This window comes from Dermacentor silvarum, chromosome 3, assembly GCF_013339745.2.
Source record: "Dermacentor silvarum isolate Dsil-2018 chromosome 3, BIME_Dsil_1.4, whole genome shotgun sequence".
NCBI lineage: Eukaryota > Metazoa > Arthropoda > Arachnida > Ixodida > Ixodidae > Dermacentor > Dermacentor silvarum.
The window spans coordinates 6068302-6078569 of record NC_051156.1 but is presented as its reverse complement, the minus strand read 5'-3'; the positions used below and the strand labels follow the sequence as shown (position 1 = coordinate 6078569).

General features: G+C 45.8%; 1 pseudogene; it reads left to right on the top strand.

Annotated features, from left to right (window-relative positions):
* The first annotated feature begins 1132 nt into the window (after positions 1-1132).
* Positions 1133-10268, top strand: part of LOC119443706 (sodium-dependent acetylcholine transporter-like) — a 42745-nt pseudogene continuing 33609 nt past the window's right edge.

The window sequence follows — 10268 nt, the reverse complement described above, 5'->3', positions numbered from 1 at the left end:
GCGATCGTCGAGAACTGATTGATCGATTGATTGATTGCTTTTACTGTCTGAAATTGACGCGCGTTCTATAAAAGGTGCCCCAGTGGAGCACTCCGGATTCATCTTGATCACCTGGGGCTCTTCCTTCTTCTTTCTGGGATGTTACGTGCCAAAACCAGTTATGATTATGAGGCGCACCGTAGTGGAGGGCTGTGGATTAATTTTGACCACCTGTGGTTCTTTAACGTACAATACAACGCGAGCACACGGGCGTTTTTGCATTTCGCCTCCATCGAAATGCGGCCGCCGCGGCCGGGATTCGATCCCGTGATCTCGTGCTCAGCAGCGCAACGCTTTAGCTGAGTGAGCCACCGCGGCGGGTAACCTGGTGCTTTTAACGTGCAACTAAAGCACTACGTTTTTCCATTCCGACACTGTTTGAATACTTGGAACTGAATCAGCAAACTCATATTCAACAATGGCACTTCATAACTTCATACTAACATTCAACTAATACTAACTAACATTCATACTAACATTCATTCAACAACGGCACTTCATACTAAGCCACCGCCACGGGTCAGCCGACGCAGATACGTCAGCGCGTACGCCAAGTCCCTAGAGCTGACATGAAGCAGCTAGTGGGATGGCTTTGCCTGACTTTGCCTTCACTTAAAGCTGCGCGGAATGCTGCAATTATAATGTAAAGTTTATTCTTAGTGCTGCCATTGCATGTATATTCTCACCCTATTACAGAGAATAGGCTTTGAAGCTTATTCTGCGCATGAAGCTGTTCCCACTTTATTCTCAGTACAGCTATGGGTGACTGCAGGCTTTGACTTACGGGTCGGTATGCTGGATGCAAGGAAATTTAGCCTTTAGGAGCACATTTGAAATGTGCGAGAAGAATAAGCGTACGACAGACAGCTGGTAGGGAATGAAGGTTGTGAAATAGTTTCGAATAATTACACCTATTTTATGACTACTTTGATGAAAATTAGTATATGATCTCGTAAGGTGACCCGAAATTGATGTTCGTTTTACCGATGAGATTTGTTTATTATTCTACGAAACAAAGTGCCTGCCTAGCACTGCTAATGAATCCAACACGCCGCTGTTTCCGCAGCATCAAAATGGGCAAGCGGCGGCGCAACGCGACACGACGCACTTTCAAAGCCGCGCTCACAAACTGGCGACGCTAATCATGATGACCACGGGGAGCGCGAACGCTGCCATGTTTCCCATGATGTTCATCTTCTACGGAGGAGGTGGGTGCCACTGCTCACCACTGCGTTCGTGCAAGCGCCGAATGCATGTTGCATGAATTGAAGGCCAGCTGCCGTATTGTTAATTACGTCATTAGGGAAGCATATCGGTCGAGTTGGCTCTTGGTTCTGAGCACCAAGAGCACAGAGAACGAAATAGAAAAACAGAACAGGAAACCGATGGGTAGGTAAAGACTAGCCAGTTTTAACTTAATTTAGCCTGCCCTCGATTTCCTGTCCTGCTTCCTCCCTGGCACCCCCCGATGTCACCAACGAGGGCGGCCGCGTCAGCTTCTCGAAGGTGGTGTAGAAGACGCTGGCTGACTGTTCTTTAAGCAAAAACTAGGCGATTGCTTATGGTTAATTTGTCAATCTTGTTCATAATATTGCAGAATATACGGATTAGTATTCCCAAGTAGCATATAAAGCGATAAGGTGTCCCAGCTAAAATTAACAAAGGTTTTAAAACCGACAGAGTGCGCTAGTGGGCTGAAATGAATTCAAACTACCGCGCGACCTAGTCTGCGGTAGTTTTTCCGCTTCGCAAGTTCAATTGATTACCACAAACTAATTGCTTAAATTTTTAGAAATTCGTTTAGCAAGAACTGTCAATAAGAATATTGTGGATCACAATTCAAAATGGTCGACTGAAGTGTTTGCAATTAATTAGAATTCGTGGAGCTTCTTGTACTTGCTCCTAAAGAAAGCCCCCGATATAAAAAAACCACCTCTATCTCGCGGTTATTCTTGTATTTCAGTGCCCCCACACGACCGATCGCGATCAGGCGATTGTTCGCGATCGGGCGCACAGAGAGAGTGGCGGGGATGAAGTTGTGTCGCGCAGTGACGTGACGTGGCACAGAGATATCCTTCGCTCCGCTTGTGGGATGAATCTAGAACCCACAAGGTAAAAAAAAATGCTCGGGATGGAGTAATTGTTTACCGCAGAACTGTTTAATCGGGAAGGAAAATGCACTTGTCATGCTTGTTCCGTTGTTTCGTGATCACATCTTACTAGCGAGAGTTGCTGGCGCGTATCTTGCTGCCACCGGAAAAGCCAAGCCTGTCCCGGACAGTGCTGCAGAGACAACTGGGTTTCTTTTCTTGATTTCTTGGTCGGTCGTCTGGGAGCGCTGAAATAGTGGCACTATCACACGCTTGCTTTTGTATTTAGCGGGATTTCTTTAAAGGCAAGTACAAGAAGCTCCATCGACGCTACTTAATTGGAAACATTTCATTGAACCATATTTAAATGTGATCCACAACTATCGTATTCGCAGTTGCTTAGTAAAGCCAGTATTTAAATAGTTAGGTAATGAGTTACACTAATTAACTGACTTTGCAAAACGAAAAAAAAATACCGCAGACTAGGCTGTGCGATTGTGAACACCACTGAGTTTGATCCAGCCACCTAGCACACTCCATCGTTTTTTAAACACCGGTTACCTTTTGCTGGCACACCCTGTATATACGAGTAGTTGATTCGGCTCTGTTTTCTTTCGTCTCAAAATCTGTGTCGGGTCAGGTAGGTTGCTGGAAGTTTGGTGTACGTGTTGTTATTGCTGCGAGCTTAGCGGCAGAATCGAAGAGCTAAATTTGACTAATAAGTCGTCTTAGCTGTTAGATTCCAAAGTAAATGGTTATCCTAAATCGGAATACTGAGACAACTGCCGACGTCGCGCACGCGCAGTGCCGTTCCTGCTGGCGTACCTTGTCCTGCTGGCGACCGTGGCGATGCCCATGATGCAGCTGGAGAGCAACCTGGCCCAGTTCGCTGGAGACGGCAACTGTGGCGTCTTCAGCACGGTTCCGCTGTTCCTCGGTGAGCGCAGCACGTGGACAGTACGAATATCTCACACAGAAACATTCATGCATATTTATGTGCCACACGTATATGATGCATATTCACAGCTTGCGGCTCCCGACCAAAAGATAATTCGCTATTGATCCATCGAGAGATAAAATCAGACCTGCCATTGCATACGGTCATTGAAATCGACGCTAAGAAGTTACAAGAGTTTGTGTACACTGCCAGTGAGGAGGCCAACATTCTTGCTGTACGCTTGTTCGATTCATTTATCTGGTCCTGTACTAACGAAGCATTTCATAGCCTTGAGCAACTCACCGGTCAATTATAACAGTGGGCATGTGTCAATGACACGAATATGTTCGCATGAACAAAATGCCTCATGAACTCAGTTCCTCTTGTTCTGTGACACGTGTTTCAATATTGTTTTTTAACGTCCAGCTATATACGCAATCAATCAAGGTACACATTCTGCGTTTCCAAGTTTGTAAACTTGAAATTACACCACAGAATAAATTTGACGATGTCACCTGTTCGAAGTGTTAACTTCTCAAGAAACACCAAAATGGCCAATCTTTTCACCAAATCGAGGAAAGCTCAAAGCTCAATTTTTATACTATTGCTCTTTTCGGAAAAAAATGACAGTGCGTCAAGCCGTCTATTAATCCCATCTATTTTCTTTAGCATAGTAACAGTGGCATGGTTAAAACATTTCTACGATGGGGCGCATATCAGGAACATAAAAATTAAGCTGATCCAACGCGCTTTGGGAATTGATAGACGATAGACAAATAAGCACGCGCAAGATAACGAACAACAAAAGCTTGTGAGAAATACGCGCCTGGAGTCAATATTCACCACCCCATTGGCATTGTGGGCAACAACGGAAATACGAGGAACGGCCGTTGGCAGCGCCTGATGGCTAGGACTTCGTAGCCGTGACTCTTGGACAAGCGCAGTCAAATATGCAATTGTAATGTAAATGTCCACATCGCATTTCTATTAGTAATGAGTTTGTCGCATAATACTGGTACTGGAGTGACAGCGTCATGGCCTCTTATTGATACAACGCAGGCACGGGCTACGCATTGACGTTGTACGTAGTTCTGCGCGTGGTCGCCGACTCGTTGCCGCTCTCCGACGTGCTCCTGCAGATGGTCGGTCTGGGAGAATCCACTGTCCCATGGTCCGGGTTCTGTCCCGGCGGGTGGACGGCCAACAACCGCACCTGTTACGCCATCAGACAGGGATCGGTAAGTACACCTGTTCGGCTCTGCTGTTTGGCCTAATGGCGCACACACTGCGTACTTCGGACACCGGCCAACAAAGAAACATGAGGCGTCACTAGGGCGCTACGCCCGATGATGGCGATGGACACACCTGAGAAAAATATGTATATGGAGATCCAGGGCACATATTGGAATCTGTGTAGCGAAGCTGTTGTGAAGAGGTTACGTGCTGTAAAACTAAATGCCATGTGTGCCGCAATATTTATTGCCATCCTCTCCACCGCAAAGATCTTAACATTAATAAAACGCAATGTTTGCGATTATGACACTAAACAGCCATGCCTAAATGCTGAAGTGTACGTAAACAGCAGTTCATGCTATCGCACACTGTGAAACGTCGACGGAGTGATGTTACGAAGATGAAGGCGATGCTCGCTGCACGTGGTGAGAAGAACGGGGAGGAGAGATGTATGCAGCGAAAAGCACGATGCGAAAGACAATGCTAAGGTGAACCAGCGGAAATGAAATCGAAATGTTTACTTTATGTAGAAGTTGGGAAACTAAAACTAGATTTTTTCGGCCATTTTGTACGTGTTACTTATTTCTATGAAAAAAAAAAACAGGGATATCTAAAATAGACGAAAGCAAAACAAACGTATTCGGCGATGCTGAAGTGATTAGAAGGTACCATTGGTATATTCCTGATTGTAGGTTATTCGACTCCGTAGTTACCAGGAATGCCACATCACTCGACGGTGGCTAACGACATGACAGACGTTGCCAAAGCTCCAAAAGTACAAATTTGAATCCGTAGCTGCTTTGACCTTAGCCTTTTCATGCTGCAGTACCCGGACATCCCCATTGGGCAACTATTCCAACTCAGGAAATAAAAACTCATCGTTCGTCACAAAGAGCTTTCTTCTTTTTTTTTCTTTTTTGCTGAATAGTCCCAAGGCGGGAAGGCATTACTGGGAAGAGTGGAGTTAATTGGTGACAAATTGTTTCAATTTAGTGGCGTCCGAGATGACAGCAATGGTGGCGGGAACGGTGGTTATATTCGTTGGCAGTTCTTAGAATAAAGAGAGTGGCGAACCTCGATGGGACACCAACTTTATATCCGTGATCGGTGCGATAGGGCACGTATAATGGATGATGCGACCAGTGTCTCTGGATGAGGGAATTGGTTTCTTGTTAGAGCCCCGGGCCAAAACAAAGTTTAGTCCAACTGCGAAGCTATCGTTTTTGTCTTCTTTCATTTTTTTTCAGCTGCTCTCAAGGGAATGAAACTTACTTTTTATTGAAGTTTCTGACAATATCAGTTCTGCCAAAATCTTGCAAGACGGCCTTGCCGCGATTTGTGTAAATATGCTCATTCGTCCTCAGGAGCCCATATTCTCTGACGCTTAACAACGCCTCTGGTTTAAAATGTTGTGATGAGTATGACCTTATTGTGACGTACGTAGCTTGTGGACACCTTAACGATATGGCACATTTCCTTCGACAGCAGCACGTAAATTGCGCCTGCACTGATGTCAACGGAATTTATGGTTAGCGAGAACACGCGAAATTAATTTTCACTGCTGGACTGTCAGCTGTTAATCCTGCAACTCGCATTGCCTGAGCATTCTATTAGGCAGTCTTTTCAAAGACATCTACGTTAGCCCGATAGCCACGCAATACTGGCCGTACGTCTCCACTGGTCATCACTAGAGGCCGGATCTTTAGGCATTAGAAAAGCGCGTTTTAGGCGCCAAAAATAGGCAGGCAAAACAACGTTTTAGGCCTCCAACGTCGTAAATATAGGCACAATAAATCTTTACAATAATGCAAATTATTTCAAACGAAGACGTGCGCGATCTGCATCTACGTCAAAAAAAAAAAAAACAAGAAACGTTATTGTGTACGATGGCACAAAGGCACCAACAGTTGAACATAGCCCTGCATTTGCCCATAACACTGCTATACTAATGACTATGAATTGGCTTAATTCAACAAGCACACTGCTCATATTCATGTTCAACGGCCACTGTACTTGAGCGTCGCATATAGTGAAACAGGCGTGAAACAAAATACTTGAAAGTTGGGAATACTGATTAAAAAAAGCACTACTTTATGTCTGATTGGACGCAGTTAAATTAAAACACAACAAAAACCGATAAATAATAAATGCGAGAGACAACGATTTATTAAGAAATTCACATGTATTTACTTGAGGACTCTTAGGTACAACGCTGGCAATTTTCTCATATACAATGACATTATCCGAATTGTACAGGCAAAATGTTCCAACACTGCCAAATACACTTCCGTCCACTTGAAGTGCACATGTTTGAAGAAATCTGTTTAAAGGGCACGCGGACAAAGTCTAAGAATCTCCAGAATTTCGGATTCAAAATTGTGCCTCTTGTCATTGAGAATGATCTTGTACGCTGAGAAGGAACGCTTGACGGCGGTGAACACCTTAAAAAGTAAATTACAAACAAAACAAAAGCCGCATGCGCATCGCATTTTTCTTCCTTCTTTTTCTCTTCTCTATCCTTTCCCCTGACGGCTCTCCGCGGTTTCGCATTCGCCAACCGCTCGCGCCAATGTCAGCGCGGCGGCATATGCTGGCCGATGCCTCCCATTTTACTGCTGCTAGCGGTTGTTTTCCAGAAGTTGGTTGAAATAGAGGACTAGGTTAAGCCCCATAGAGGTCCGAACAGTCAATGTTGCCCGGTGACATAAATAACGATCTCTAACTGCACTCGAAAGCAAAACTTGAGGGTAAATAGTGTTCATATATTCGCCGATTTTGAAAATAGGCATTTATAGACATTTATAGGCATTTAGGCACAAACGCCAAAATAGGCATTTATAGGCACTATAAAAACACTATAAAAGCCCATCTTAACCTCGAATTCATGCTCATATGTCAAAGTGGGGCGATAGGAGCGCAAGGAACAATAAAGGCATTTGCCTCTATTCATCACGCTCGAGGAGCAGTATTTATATCCGGTTATTTTTTGGGTATACTCCTTTGCTTTCATTTGTTCTTGCGCTAAGTACAGTAGGACTGCCACAGGGATGGAAGAGACACTGTAATGAAGCGGACACGAAGTGACAGACGCTTCATTCTAGTGTCTGTTCCATCCCTGTAGGCGTCCTACTGTACTTAGCGCAAGAAAAAATGAATGCACACTAACTAGCCCAATTCATAGCTCTTCCTTTGCTTTCGATTATTATGACGTACCGTTCAGTGAGACGCCACACTGGAGCCACGGGCATTCTGTTGGTGCAGTCAAACTATGCGATGCGATAATAGCTCTAACCATAAGTGTGCCACTACTTCTATTCACTTCACACTGGCTTTGCCAAACAACGTGTACCTAAGGTGGCGTCTCCGAAAGTAACTTGTTAAGCGAATACGGCCCCTCTTTAGTAGGTGCTGACTGCGTGTATTTCTCTGCCTAGAGTTTCTGATCGACAGTCGCAGTACAAAGTGAAAAACAACATCATACGATTCCGCAGTCACCGCAGTCGCGTGTCGTCTGGTTACGCACGCAGGTCCCGTGCCGACTGTTGCGCGGTCGTTTCGTGGACTCGTTCCAGCGCATGGCACTAGGCGAAGGCATGCCTCTGCTGCACGGCGACCAGGTGGTATTGGTGCCGTCGAAGTCCTACCACCACGATGCCGCCGGGTGCATGCCCTACCTGTACACACCGGCGCCCACCTACGACTTGTGAGTTCCGAAAAAAAAATTGGGCACATATCTGCTTGCTTCGCTGGAAATGACGTCGAAAGACGATAGTCTTCTGCCGCCCCTGATACGTAACGCCCTCTCTTGTGCCCCCTCCCACCCCTCAGGCTCTTCCCTTCCCCTTCACTTCTCCCATGATGGATGAAATGGAGGTTTCGCTGAATTCAATTCAAATTTCCCGCTGTTCGTCCTGCTCTCGCGCCATCTATTGGGACATTTTATTAGTGTCGGCTTAAAGCCGGCTACAGAGCCGCGGCTTCAGTCGGCTTCTTTTTAACGCGTAGCGTCTCTTCGACACCATTTCTAACGCGTTAATTTTTAATTTACAAGCGTAAAAACCAATCCAATGTGTATTTTTAATTAAGTGAACGCCACGGATTGCGGCTGTTTACATATAGTTTGCCTGAAATAGGCCTGAGGCTTCCTTTGCGCTGTATAATGTTGACATGTGTGAACCCGTGCACCAGTACTAGTAGCTCGGTTGGTTTTGGCTGGGCGGTTGAATCGGTCTTGGCCGAGCCGTTGAATAGAGGCAGACAGACAGAGACACAGACTAGTTTTTCGCGTTTAGGTAGCCCAAAAACGACTATCGTCTTAATAACAAAATGGCTTTTGTCATCATCGGTGCCCTCGTGCAGTTAAATTCATGCTTTACAAATAAGAGACAAGTCCACTTGTCGAAACGTTGGCTCCTGCTCGCCCTTGTTCTCGTGTTGCTCATCGTCTCGAATATCCATCTCCCGCATTCCGCATGTTTTCCCTGATTTACAGATGTAAGTGTTATGGGTCAGAGTCAGAGTCAGAAGTGATGCACTTCTTCCGCCTCTAGAGGCACTTTTCAGCGATGCATACGTTTTTCCTTATTGAAGTACAGAAATAAGTACAAATGAGACAATAATTTGCGGCATGCTGTATATTCCTAGTAAAGGAAAAGCGAAATGGATGAAACGGCAGCTTGCCGCGGCTGGGTGCCGCGCCCACAACCTCCGCCTAACTCGTGTGATATGCTCTACCAATTTAACTAGTGGCTGCCCCCATACATTTTCAAGGGTATTCGTATATATATGCACTAAACCTAGCCATGGGGGGAAATGTTAGCCACATGAGTCCGTGGCTGCGCATGTCGAGCAGCGGTTGAACTGCAGGTGCCACGTAGTATATACGTGAAGTATACGCAACTGACCGATATAGCCTTAAAGCCTCGTGTGCTACCTCAAAACATCACGGATGGCCATGTCGATACCCTCGGCATGCAGTAAGCCATCAGAGGGATCAGGTTCCTTGGTATAACAACCGTATGAAGCTAACAATGATGGAAACGGAAGCTTGCCTATATCCTTGTCTCGTCGCTGCTGCCGCCGTTGGATCAGCTACCGCTGTATTTAGTGAAAGCGTAATTAATTAATTAATCCCCAACCACGCATGCCATCTACGTGGCGCAGAGGCGTTATTGAACTAACTAAATTTCTGTAAGTAAAATGCGTAAGAAAATTCGTAAAGTCCGACTTACACAGAACCATGGTAACATCGAACAGCAATTTTAAATACGAGAAAACATAATTCTGTTACGCTTAAACTCAAACCCATTTTCAAGCGGCCGTTTGAGGTCTTTTTAAAAGAAGGAGCGGTGCGGCTCGCTTGATTTCTTGAAACAGCACCAAAAAAAAGAAAGAAAGAAAGAAACTTAAACCTTGCCTTCATGCATAGCGTTTGCCGCCAGTGTTGAAATTCTCAGAATTGTCTACTAATGCGTGAGCATTGTTTGGCTAGGTCGTGACTTCGTTTTTGCTTAGTTTGGCTTGCTTGATTTTATTGCGATAGCAATTATATGGACACTCAAAGAGGATTTCTGCCGTCGCTGTCGCCGTGAGGTTCCGTATGACGTCAACGGCGATGAAATCGTCGCCGCGCGCTGGACGCTGTATGTGCGAGTGAAAGGGCGCGAGAGACGCGCGCTTTCACGGGGAGGTAACGCACGGCGGAGAGCAAACGCGCGTTCTGCGCCGTGCTCACTGAAGGGCTGCAGAATTAAGCGCCTATTTCCTCCTTTCCATATAGAGAGAGCGAATGCGACTTTTTCCGTCGCGCGGAAGGCTGTGGGGGGACGGGAGGGAGGGGGGAGGGGAGGCGACGTTTAGCTGCGGCACCACATGCGTATTTATGTAAGAACGTTGCGAGGCGAGAAGGGGGTAAAGACTTCCGATGATGCTCGACGAGTTTCCCGTTCTGATCTCGTCGAAAACCTCCG